The sequence below is a fragment of the Balaenoptera ricei genome, chromosome 18 (assembly GCF_028023285.1).
Source record: "Balaenoptera ricei isolate mBalRic1 chromosome 18, mBalRic1.hap2, whole genome shotgun sequence".
Taxonomy (NCBI): domain Eukaryota; kingdom Metazoa; phylum Chordata; class Mammalia; order Artiodactyla; family Balaenopteridae; genus Balaenoptera; species Balaenoptera ricei.
The window spans coordinates 1,973,267-1,986,646 of NC_082656.1; the positions used below are offsets into that span (position 1 = coordinate 1,973,267).

The 13,380-nt window shown below is 40.8% G+C and overlaps 1 long non-coding RNA gene across 3 annotated transcripts in view; it reads left to right on the forward strand.

The window, feature by feature from the left end:
• The window catches only part of LOC132352557 (uncharacterized), a 257,021-nt gene extending 244,373 nt beyond the window's left edge, over positions 1-12,648 (forward strand). For all 3 annotated transcript variants that reach the window (XR_009498778.1, XR_009498776.1, XR_009498777.1), the window contains one exon: positions 12,438-12,648. This is a non-coding gene — a long non-coding RNA (uncharacterized LOC132352557). The remainder of the gene's footprint in view (positions 1-12,437) is intronic.
• Positions 12,649-13,380: the final 732 nt, after the last annotated feature.

A 13,380-nucleotide genomic window follows, 5' to 3' on the forward strand; every position in this document is an offset into this window, starting at 1 on the left:
CTGACCCAGCTGTCCACGCCCAGATCCCGGTTTCTTTATTTGCAAGACTCTGAGTCTTCAGGCGGCTTTCTTGTGGACCACTGGCCGTCAGTTCTAACCGGTATTTTTGATGTTTGTACGTATTTGATAAGTAACTGGGTCCTAAAAGATGCGGACAGTCCCACAGGGTTGCAGGCAATCATTCCATCACGTTAGTTTGCAATTGTCCATCTGTCCGCCCTTACATCATTGTCCACGGCGCTTGCCGTGTACGTGAGCTTTTGGGGGCTGATGATGAAAAGAGAATTTGAACTTGAAACAGCAAATATCTGCTAGATAACAGTGGCTGGGTGCATGGAGACCGTCTCTGGTGCCGTGACCATCCTCCCTCCTGCCAAACATTTTTGTCCCGTGGAACACCACGCAGGGCTCGCTTTATGTCCTGGAAACATTCCCTACTAAGCAGATTTGGCCTCATCGTTCTTATTTCTCATGTGGCAAATGTTTTTCTCCTACTAACATGTGTTTCTGTGTGTACATGCATAAAATGAAGAGTTGGCCAGAAATGGAGACGGGCTTGTGCACATGGGCTGCCTCTGTTAGCGCTAATGTGTCTTCCTCCGTCTGGCCTCACCCTGGGTTACTGGGACTCTACACGGAGACAACATCTCAGATTTATTATAATGTGAGGGAGATAGGAGTCCCTCAATACATGCTCCTAGAAGATGATGACTTTCCAGTCTCTGTTCTGTGGCGATTAACATAGAAGCAGCCGAGGTAATTTGACCACGTTTATAATTAACTACTCAGAAAAAGGAAAGAATTAGAATATATACATTATGATAGAATTTCATGCAGCCAGGTAGATGCCGATGTAACGTTTCCCTTTTCTCAACGTAAAATGGTCCCAAAGATTAATTTCACTAGGTCATAAAACTCTGCTTTCTTTTTAAGCGAATGTGGTTTCTTTTCCAATAGATAAGAAAGGACATTCAGCGGCTTCAGGTTATGTGAGGTGAGGAAATCAGGGGCGGCTAAGAGGATAGACGGTGCCCAGTGAACACAGCCAGAGAGCCCGGGTTCTGCTGGCAGCACCTTTATCTAGCGGGCGAGAGCAGGAAACAGGGCGGACTGAAGTCACTTTTCCAGGACTGAACAAGTACATTCTCGTTAGTGGCCTCAGATCATTGGAGGTTCTGTTTAGTTTCTGCCTCTTCCCACTTGATACTTATTTCTAGTTCCCAAGGAAGATCTTCCCCCGCCTCCAAGGTGGTGGTCAGTACACAAAGAATTCCCTGTCTGGCAGATGTGACTATTTTTCACATGATCATTATCATAGTAACTGTTATTTACCACGTTAAAGATACTCCTGTTCAGATGCTTTGAATATTACGAACCCTCATCATTTTTAAACCCGTGACTTATCCCAAATGAAATGTTAGATCAACTGGAGTCTTTAGTGACTATCGGAGAAATAAAACAGAGCAAAAAGAAGAAAATACTCCACAAACCCATAACCACAGAAGAAAACTCCAGTGTCCTGTGCTGGGGTTTCAATGTAGTGTAAAGTAAATTCACACATAGTTGCTAAAATCCAGTTTCACCTCCAGGACTGTTAACACCCTACCTGTCTATGAGGTTGGAGGAGAAGGAGTTTGGCTCCTAGTGATATTTAGTTACTCTAATGCTCAATCCTTGGGCCATTATTTAAATATTTTGTAAATATACACACATCATCATCATCATCATCATTTCTGTGGTACTTGTTTGTGGCATGAGAATAATAATTTGAAACTTTATACAGTATCATCTGGTAATTAATCCAGGATCTGAAAACATTTCTAGCTAGTGTTTTCCATGAAATCTTTTTTAAAAAAGAGAAATTCGGTTGCTTTAAAAAAAATCTGCAGCCCCTGCAGCTGCATCAGTTGCTTTTTGCAACATGAACGTTCAATTCATTTAGATCTCCTAGAAAAAGAGACCTTAACGTGGGCAATGCTAATATCTCATCAATGTTGTAAAAACCTGCTAAAATTCATATTGTTTCAAGGAGGGTATTGTATTCATTTGATGTCATGTGCAGGTGGGAAAGCTAATTTTATAGGGCTTTTTTTTTTTTTTTTTTAACTTTCTTCTCTGACCTCCCTTGGAATTTGGAAATATTCTCTTCTATGAGCTCCAAATTTTCTTTATTACAATAGTATATTTTCTCATGTAATTTGGTTTATTGGGTGGCACTAACTTTACCACTTTGAATGGAAGAATAAGACCCATCATCCTGTCACGTGACTTGTCATTCTATGTCACCTGCTTCTAAGCATCCTTTGTCCCTAGGATGCTAGGGTTCTGGGGGTCACACGCTCTGGGGGCTGAGCTCCCTGAAATAGAAGCCGTGTTTGTCATTTTTGTCACTAACATGACTTAGTATCGTGACATCAGTCAAGGTGTGGCCTTGCCAGATGGTAAACATGTAAAAAGAATACAGCTTCCTTCTGGCAGTAAAAGAGATTAGTTGAAGGAAGTTAGCTGTGACAAGATGGGGTTGGAGAATGAAATCAAAGGGCTTGTTTATAAGGGTCTAGAGATAATCTGCTATCTTCATTATAAAGAGGGCTCAGCCTGTGGGACTTCAGTCCTGGTAAAATCATTTGGGGAAAATATGTGGCTCCTGGTTCCGTGCCTTTTCTGTGGAAGATGTCCACGTGTGCTTCATAGAAAAACTCTCCCTGAGAGGTGAGCGGATTTCTGATTCCTGGAAATTTTTAATTAAAAAAATTGAATAAGTAAATCTGCCTTCAGAAATTCATATTTTTATCTTGAACGTAGGGACAGTTTGTTATCATTGAGATAACCTACATGTTTTTGGTGTTCAAAATATATGCCATACTTAAGAGAATCTGATATTAAGAGAATCTGACCTATTGTATTATGTTAAAGATGTCAACTATGTGATTAAGCTACTGATTTTAGACTTGAGATATTGAAATGTGTAAGAGAATCTGACTAAGCTCTAAAGTATTGGTTATAAATACTTTATAAGATGTGTAAGTTGAAAGCTTATGGAAAATTGGGGTTTTGCAGGCTAATTTTAATAATTTGAATATTAGCTTAAAAAAATCTGGTGACTATAGATCAGGGTCTCTGGGCACAAAAAGCCCCCTTTCAACATGAAGACACTCACAGTGACACTTCGTATTGATGCGGAGACAGAAGTCCTGCCCATCGAGAAGTGCCACCTCCACCTCCTTGCCCTGATGTCCCTGCACCAAGTGGAGCCATACCCGCCACCCAGGTCACCCCTCACCTGCAGCCACCTCTCCTGGGTCACTTTCTTTTTCTTTTTTTTTTTTAAATTTATTTATTTATTTATTTTTGGCTGAGTTAGGTCTTTGTTGCTGTGCGTGGGCTTTCTCTAGTTGCAGCAAGCGGGGGTAACCTTCGTTGCGGTGTGCGGGCTTCTCATTGCGGTGGCTTCTCTTGTTGCAGAGCATGGGCTCTAGGCATGAGGGCTTCAGTAGTTGTGGCACGTGGGCTCAGTAGTTGTGGCTCGCGGGCTCTAGGCACGTGGGCTTCAGTAGTTGCAGCACGCGGGCTCAGTAGTTGTGGCTCGCGGGCTCTAGAGTCCAGGCTCAGTAGTTGTGGCGCACGGGCTTAGTTGCTCTGTGGCATGTAGGATCTTCCCGGACCAGGGCGTGAACCCATGTCCCCTGCATTGGCAGGCGGATTCTTAACCACTGCACTGCCAGGGAAGCCCTTTCCTGGGTCGCCTTCTGTACTGTGTTGCCATCCTTTACTTCTCTCTCTATCTCTCATGTTACCCAGGAGCTTCCTAAGTATTTATTCTTATTTCTACCCCACCACCTACCAAAGCTGATGTTTTGTTTGTGTCTTTGTACAAGGCTCTCTGAGTCTAATAGACCCTCTACAGTGCTATACAACCTCGTTCTAGAACCCGGGAAGCTTTACCATTGAATTCAGGAGCTGAGACCACCCCGTGTGGAGCAGCAATGAGCAGGTGGTCCCACAGCACCCAGAGGTTCTGATCTACTGGCTCGTCCTGGGCCTCAGGAAGCAATGTTTAAGAAAGTTCCAGAGGATTCCAGTGTGCAAAGTGCTGGGTTGGAGGGAGGTGATTAGAATCCGGAAGCAGTTTAAAAGCACCAGATTTTTAAAATGAATGCTTAGAATTCTGGCTAGCATGTAGGCAATGAGAAGAGCGAGAAAGTGACGGCAGTTTGGGGCAAAGACCCTTCCCCTGCACCCCATCCCTCATTCGGAACCTCTGCTAATGGCTCTGGGGCCTGTGAGTATCGGAAGCAGTGGAGGCCTTGGTTTCTGTGGGTCTCAGTGGAGAGAATGATCATCCCTGGTGTTTCACCCCTGACCTGGGAAAGTATCTAGAAAACTGACAAGGAGCCCAGGCTGAGGGCTAGAAGCAGCAGATCGTCGTGGCTCAGAGAGATATGGGGACCTTTGTGTCACCACCGCCCCCCGAGGCTGTGTAGAGGCCCTGGGCCTCCACGAGACCGAGGAAGAGCTGGACAGGCAGGTGGCGGCAGCAAGACGGGCCGGTTCTCTGCGTGTGCATGTGACCTAGAGGGAGGGACCGCCCTGGATCTATCCCGGCAAGGACACGGCCTTGGCTCCTGGACTCGGCTGGAACACAGTCCTGCCCAAATTGAAGTCCACTCAGTATACAGAGGGAGGAAGACCAGCCAGACCCAAGCCTAGAGGAAAAACTAAAACCTGGTGGAAGAGATATTTAAGTTGAAATATTCAATTAAAAAGAGTACTTCACTGTCTAAACCTGAAAACACGATTTCCTAACTAGAGAGTTGATTGACAAATTAAAGATGAGGTGGTCACTGTGGAGACACAGCTTTAAGAACCAGAAGGTCAGGTGGGTGAAATATCTCAAAACAGAGCACAATTACAGAGAGATGGAAAAATGGGGAAAAATGCATTTGGTGGAAATCCAGCCTGCTTTAAGAGTAAAACACTCCATCTCGATGAGGAAATAGTTGGTAACTTGTTTTCAGAAAACAGTGGAAATTATGAGAGATAACTGTTAATGGAATAGAAGAGGGTGGTAGAATTTACATATTAATTAGAGGAAAAAGACTAGTTAGAGACAGACTAACAAAACCAAGGAGAATTTTTTTTAAAAAGGAAGAAATGACAATTTGAAATATTTAGTAATTCTGAAGGAAGATGGAGTATATAATCAACGGTATTAGCCATTATGGTGGCAAATGGGCTAGATTTTGTACTATAACACAAACCCATTTATGTACAATTTGTAATAATCACACTTAAAACAAACGAACACAGAACACTCGAACATAAGGGTCAGAAGAGAATAACCAAAAAACAAGGCACGAGGCAATATTAAACAAAATGAAACTCGTAAAACACTGACCAAAAAACCCCTAAAAAGTATAAACCAGGAAAGGCAATATGTTAATGTATAATATAATTAATGTCATAATATAGTAAAATAATAATTTGCATTTAATGTTAAGCATCCATGAGACCAAATAGGGAGACAGAGTGATCATGAAAAGAAACCAGTCTCAGACCTCAGAGCGTCAGAAACAGCAGCTAACTGTCGGTGGGAATGTAAACTGAGACAGCCACTCTGGAGAACAGCGTGGAGGTTCCTTAAAAAACTAAAAATAGAACTCTCATATGACCCAGCAATCCCACTACTGGGCATATACCCAGAGAAAACCATAATTCAGAAAGAGTCCTGTACCACAATGTTCATTGCAGCTGTATTTACAATAGCCAGGACATGGAAGCAACCTAAGTGTCCATCGATAGACGAATGGATAAAGAAGATGTGTCACATATATACAATGGAATATTATTCAGCCATAAAAAGAAATGAAATTGAGTTATTTGTAGTGAGGTGGATGGACCTAGAGTCTGTCATACAGAGTGAAGTAAGTCAGAAAGAGAAGAACAAATACCGTATGCTAACACATAGATATGGAATCTAAAAAAAAAAAATGTTTCTGAAGAACCTAGGGGCAGGACAGGAATAAAGACGCAGACGTAGAGAATGGACTTGAGGACACGGGGAGGGGGAAGGGTAAGCTGGGACGAAGTGAGAGAGTGGCATGGACATATATACACTACCAAATGCAAAATAGATAGCTGGTGGGAAGCAGCCACATGGCACAGGGAGATCAGCTCGGTGCTTTGTGACCACCTAGAGGGGTGGGATAGGGACGGTGGGAGGGAGATGCAAAAGGGAGGAGACATAGGGATGTATGTATATGTATAGCTGATTCACTTTGTTGTACAGCAGAAACTAACACACCATTGTAAAGCAACTATACTCCAATAAAGAGGTTAAAAAAAACCAACAGCAGCTAATTATGCAAGACCAAAACTATGCAAATGCTATATGTGATGAGAGCATGTTTATAAAAGGAAACTCGAATATATCTTTTTCAAGAATGGACAGATCTAGTAGACAAACAAAAAGTGAAGCCTGGAGAAATTGAATAACACGATCAACAAACAAAATTGTAGCTGTAAATGTAAGCTCGCATCTCCCAAGTAGAGGCTATATGTTTTTCGTATGACTTTCACACAAAAGGTGTTCATTAGTTAGCCATGGAGAAAAACTTAGTAGAGATTTTCAGGCCACAGAGCCTGTTAAGAGGTCGTTAAAAACATCTTACTGCTTGAAAACTAAGAAACACTCCCATAAAATCTTTGGATCAAAGACAGAATAAAAAGTGAGATCACAAACTACCTAGAAAGCAACCAGGAGGAAACCTCATACCAAATGTTGTGGGCACAGCTGAACTCAGAACAGCTTATAGCTCAAATCATTTTGTTATTAAGGAAGAAATACTCAAGATAAAGGAACTAAGGAAAGATAAAATCAAAAAATCACCTGAAGGTATTAGAAAAGGAAAAACAAAATAAACCCAAGAAACCAGGAAGGGAGAATGGCTAACGATCAAAGCTGAATTTAATGAAATAAAAAATGCACAACAAAGAAATTCAGAAAGGATAATTTAAACCAAAAACCTGTTTTTCTTAAAGATCAGCAAAATAGAACTTTGCAAGTGTTCTGATTCATGAAAAAGAAAAAATAACACTAAAAAAATGAACACACTTTGACAGACCATTCATTACATGGACTCAGCTTGAAAAAACAAATTATAAAGAGAGAACTAAAATGGAGTGTAATTCCTACCAGGCAGGAGATGCTGACCAAGGAGGTTATTTAAAATAGAAGAGACAAGACTTTTGCTACTGATGAGCAGATCTCTTAAAGACTTTTCTAGCTTATCATATGGTGATTCATTGACTAAAACTAAACTTTAAAGTATCTTTAAACTTGAAAGATGAGGGAGTCAATCTGTTTCTAGTGGTGACATTCAGTATAATAGTTATTGGTGAGCTACACGTTCAAGGACTATAGCCTGGGCAATCTATAACCCAAGGTCATTAATGTCACCACAATCCACAGTTTAATAATTTGCTTTCAATGTGTGTTTACATTTGAAAATATTGCTAAGTTGGCAGAGAAGACTAATGTCAGTCAAGACAGATCTAGAAAGCAGAAAACTGTCAAGTGTTTAGCGATATGCTAAGGGATTAAATACATGGAATTTCTCTGATTTTGAACAATAGTAACAACATAACCTGGAACTAGAGAAACCAATATTATGTCACAGGTCAAAGAAGCAATGGTTTCTGTTACTATATATAATGCTTTTTCAATATTTGATACTTATGCTGTATGTGATGCTTATTCACCTAAAATGAAACTTGAGCTTGAAAATGGACGAAAATAAGAATAACTTTGTATAAATGGAAAATAGCATTTAGGGAAAGAGCTAAAAAGTCTTGATTCAACTTTTTTCTGTGCCTTTACGCCTCTTTCATAGACATCTGAAGGCACCATCTGAAAGAAAAGAAAACAAAGAAAAATGCAAAAAATTTTTAAAGAAACACAGAGACACATAGTAATAAAGTAGTTCACCCACGTAAGCATTTTGACATTCTCTGTCCCATACGATCTCCTTAAAAACCCTGAAGAGCGTGGTGGGTATGCTTTTCCTTATACATGTGAAGGAACTAAGATTCATGTACACTGAATTGAGGAAGGTCATGTGGAAACAAATGGCAACTGAAGATTCAATGTTGTTTTGACAAGTCTTTCATCTCCTTGGTTAAATTTATTCCTCAGCATTTTATTCTTTGGATGCTATTTTAAATGGAATTATTTTATTAATTTCATTTTCAGATTGTTTATTCCTGGTGTACAGAGACATAAATTTTTGTGTGTGTTTATCTTGTATCCTGCGACTTTGCTGAATTCATTTATTATCTTTGGTCATTTTTTTGTGGATTCTTTGTAATTTTCTAGATGCAAAATTTTGTCATCCATAAATAGGGTTAGTTTTAAACATCCTTTCCAATTTGATGTCTTTTTTTCCTTGCCTAAATTCTCTGGCTAGGGCTTCCAGTACGATTACAAATAGCCATGGCGAAAGTAGGCAACCTTGTCTTGTTCCTAATTTAGGGACTGATTTTAGTCTTTCGCCACTGAATATGATCTTAGCTGATGTTTTTTCCTAAATGTTCTTTATCATGTTGAAGAGTTCTTGTCTGTTCCTAGTTTGCTGAGTGTTTTTGTCGTGAGAGGGTAATGAATAATGTCAAATGCTTTTTCTGTATCTACTGAGATGATTATTCTATTAATGAGGTATATTACATGGATTTTCTCATGTTGAAACACCCTTGCATTCCTGGGATAAATTTGGGAAGTTTTGGCCACTGTTTCTTCAAATATTTTTTCTTCCCCTTTCTGTCTCTCTTCTCCTTCTGGGCCTCCCATAATTCATACGTTGGTATTTTTGATAGCGAGCCATAGGACCCTAAGGCTTTGTTCATTTTTTTCCTTTTTCTTTTTCTCACTGCTTCTCAGACTGGGTAATTTCAATTGAACTCTCTTTAAGTTCACTGATTATCTCTTCTGCCTGTTTGAATCTGCTGTTGAATACCTCTAGTAAAATTTTAAATTTCAGCTGTTTTATTTTCAGCTCCAGAAGTTTTATTTCATTCTTTTTTATAATTTCTAACTCTTTTTAAAATTTGTTATTTTTTTTACTGACTCACTCACTCATTGTCCGCCTGATTTCCTTCTGTTCTTTGTCTGTGGTTGCTTTCAGTTCTTTGAGCATATTTAAGACAGTTTAGAGACTTTTTCTAGTAAGTCCAATGTTTGGGATGTTTTTGTTAATTTCTCTTTTATTTTCCCCGTGAATGGGTCATACTTTCCTGCTTCTCTGTATGCTTTGTAATTTTTGTTGAGAACTGGATGTTTTGAATGCTGTGATGTGGTGACTAAAAATCAGATTCTACTTCCTCTCCAGGGGCTCCTGTTGTTACTTGAGGAAGGCTGCGCTGTTGCTTTGTTTGTGACTTTTCCAAACCATTTTTTTTTTTTAAATAAATTTATTTATTTATTTATTTTTGGCTGTGTTGGGTCTTCCTCTGTGCGAGGGCTCTCTCCAGCCGTGGCGAGTGGGGGCCACTCTTCATCGCGGTGCGCGGGCCTCTCACTGTCGCGGCCTCTCCCCTTGCGGAGCACAGGCTCCAGGCGCGCAGGCTCAGTAGTTGTGGCTCATGGGCTTAGTTGCTCTGTGGCATGTGGGATCTTCCTGGACCAAGGCTCGAACCCGTGTCCTCTGCAATGGCAGGCAGATTCTTAACCACTGCGCCACCAGGGAAGCCCCTCCAAACCATTTTTGAAAAGACTATATTCTTTGTCACATGTGGTCACTGGAGTATCTGTTTTGTTGTCTCTGCAGCCAGTCAATGACTTCCTAGAGATTTCCTTAAATATGTGGGTCCAATAAGAAGAGAAACAACTGTACCTGTCTCTTTAAATTTCCATGGACCAGTGTAGGTGCAGAAGCCACTGCAGTCAGTGGGCATTGATAGAATGACCAGTCTCTGTGCTGGCCCCCCAGCTATCAAAAGCAGTGCTCGAAATGGACAATTCCTGTTTTTGGAGGACTCCCTAAGCTTTTAGTGAAAGACATCTTAACAAAATATATATTTTTTAGTATGTAATAATAACTCTCCACAGGAGAGTTATTTTTGCTATTTTTATTTTCTGATTATTAACAGGGTTTAGAGAGATCAATTCCTGATGTAGGTCTAATAGAAAACTAATTTTAAAAGTCTTACAAAAGAGGGAGAACTTAGAGATCATCTTGAATCAAACTCTCATTTTATATGATACCTAAAAATGGTAATTGAATAAGAATCCAACTTCATGTTTTGTTAAGTAAGAATTAATTCTGAATTAATTATATCGTGCATGTTAATATATCAAAATCCTAAGTGTTTTGCATTAAATTCTTAAAAATCTGAATTCATGGTAAAAGCCATGTTGTATAAAATTTAGCTCCTGTATTCATTAACTCTTTTAAGAAGCAAATGTTTCAGTTAAGGAGAAATGTTTCTGAGGCCGTTATGCGTCTCACACGTGTGTCTGGATTAATTTTGCGTTTGAAATATTTTATGCAACTTGATAAAAATTACATTAACCACAGATAATTAAAAAATAGTATAATATGAAAATTCACTTTAGGTGTGTATAGTTTTCTACTCTGCTCTGTGCCATTTGGAAAGTTTACAAAATTTTATGAAGAGATAATTAAATAGATGCATACATATATACGTGTATGTGTATCTTTAAAATTTTCTTTTCAGAGAATAGAAAAGAAATGTTAACCTTAAAGAAAATCGTAATTATCCCATGGCTCTGGACACCTCTTTAAAGATCCTGCTGGGCAGTGAGGTTGATTGGGTGAGACCATCACGTGACATGAGCATCAGCTAGCTACAGGCTAAGTCCGTCCTGATGGTGTTAACGGAGAGGGTGAATTATTTAACTGGGAGACTATGGGAATCAGCTTAGATACTAATTTTCTAGCTACTGCAGCTATATTTCATTCTCACTTTAAACACACCTGGCAAGAGAGACTCAGCATGAACAGATGTGTGGAGCTGCGACAGTTCATTCTCTGAGAACCTCCACCTTTGTTTTCTCCTTTGAGAGATGAATGTGGTTCCTAGAGGTCTTCTAGGAGCTGTCGGCATTTTGCTTGGGTCGCCATCCTTTCGAGGCCTGTTTTGCTCTTTGATTTGCCGTTTCTCAGCAAGTCTCTTCTTTCCCCCTTTCCCGCGTGTGGCATCCAGGACGCGGCCCCGCAGCCTCAAGCCTCAGCCAGACTCTGCCCAGGAATGTGTGCAGCTGCCACCGGGCGGGCAGGGACTTCACAGTTGCTCTGCCGTGCAATCCAGTGAACACAGGAAACATTCCAGTGGGAAACTAATACTGCTTTAGGGAAAACTCACGGGGAGGGAAAACAGGTGAGGCCACATTATCTCATCCAGTGGAAACCAGGGCACCGCTCTGCCTTATCTTCGGATAATTTACTTCTGAACACACCGTGGTGTGACTTTTCCTCTTTCTCCAGTGTGGCTAGGGGTGTGTTTTCAATTCCCTTGCACCATGAGGTGCCAAAAGATCGCTGAGGGAGTTTGCGATGTGTTTGCTTCAGAGCTTCCCGGGCTCCGTACAGAGCACTTTCGCTTGAGGAGAACTGGAGATCACCCCCTCCCCCCCCCCAAAATAAAAAGAACGAAATTACGCCATTTGCTGCAACATGGATGAACCTAGAGATGATCATACTAAGTGAAGTAAGTGAGACAAAGAAAAATGTCATATGATATCACTTATATGTAGAATCTAAAAAAAAATACTGTATGATACAAACGAACTTATATACAAAACAGAAATAGAGCCACAGACATAGAAAATAAACTTACGATTACCAAAGGGGAAAAGGGGGAGGGATAAATTAGGAGTTTGAGATTAACATATATACACTACTATATATAAAATAATCAACAAGGACCTACTGTATAGCACAGGGAACTATACTCAATATTTTGTAATAACCTATAAGGGAAAAGAATCTGAAAAAGTATATATATCTATACAAACACACACACATACACACATATATATGAACTGAGTCATTTTGCTGTACACCTGAAACTAACACAACATTGTAAATCAACTATACTTCAATAAAAAATGAGCTCGAGGTCTCTTCTTAGAACTTTTATAAAGTGAAAAGTAAGTTTCAGTAGAGAGTCAACTGCACGGCAAGGCTCAGGACGGGTGATGGACAGCAAAGCAGGCTCTTGGTCTCCTGCTGTCCCCCTCGCTCCCGAGGCTGGGTTTTCTTGACTTCCTTCCTTCCTTCCTTTCCTTCTTTCCTTCTCTCTTTCTCTCTTTCTCTTTGCCCTTCTTTCTCCTCTCACAGGTCAGAGTGTAGCCCGTCTATGGGCCCGCGGACCCCTTCCTCAAAGCATTTGTGCTACGTTTATATATTTATTGGTTTTAGAAATCAGCAAAAGATTCTGATACACGTTGGATGTGACTGAAAAGAAGCTGCCAAAATTGTGCTCCAAGAAGAACAAGGCTTTGTACTTCATCAGAGAATCTGGTGGCTTTCATGAGCCAGAGAACAACAGGGCTTATGAAGTAGTTTCACGAAGGTAAGTCATGCCCAGACTCAGGATCAGGAGCTGGGGAAGAGCAGGTGTTCGGGACATTGATGCCATCCCACCCCCTCCGCTCTGGGTCTAGGGATGCTCTGAGAGCCGCCAGGGCCAGGCTGGGTGACTTCACAGCGGGTCACACGAGGTGGAAAGCTGGCTGGGACTGGCAGCGCAGATGCCCTGTGAGCTTTGCAGTGAATGGGGTGCAGGGAAGTGAGGCTCTCAGAGCAAATCTTCATGAGCAGCTACCAGTGTTGATGACTAAGCGGTTTTACTTGGCTCCTGTCTTGTTTTCTTGGAGCGAGTAGCCTGGTTATTTGGCTTGTTGTCAGTGTTATTTGTCACAGGGACAGGAAGGTATTTTGGGTTTATTTTTGAGACTGCGTTACCTGGCCGTGTGGGCATCTCATGATGGGGTATCATGGTTATTACACTTATGTTACATGGCTTTTCCATGAGATCGTGAAAACATAATAGCACATTATCTTTTTATCATGATAAACATGTTGCTTCGTAGCAATTTTCTGGCAGATTTTAAAGTGAAATGGACAATAGATTGACAAAACAAAACGATCTCAAAAGCTTCTCTCCCCAACTCCACCAGCCTCATGGAAAAGCTCTCTGATCACAGAATTACACAAATGACCATAAACCTTGGCACTTGGGGGTGATGCTGGCTGGAGGGGCTGGCAGGATTTAGTAGTGAGAATAAATGCTGTGCTGGAGGGGAATGGACCACACTGACCCTTTGTGCAAGGTTATGCTTTGTCTGAGGTTGCTGTTTGC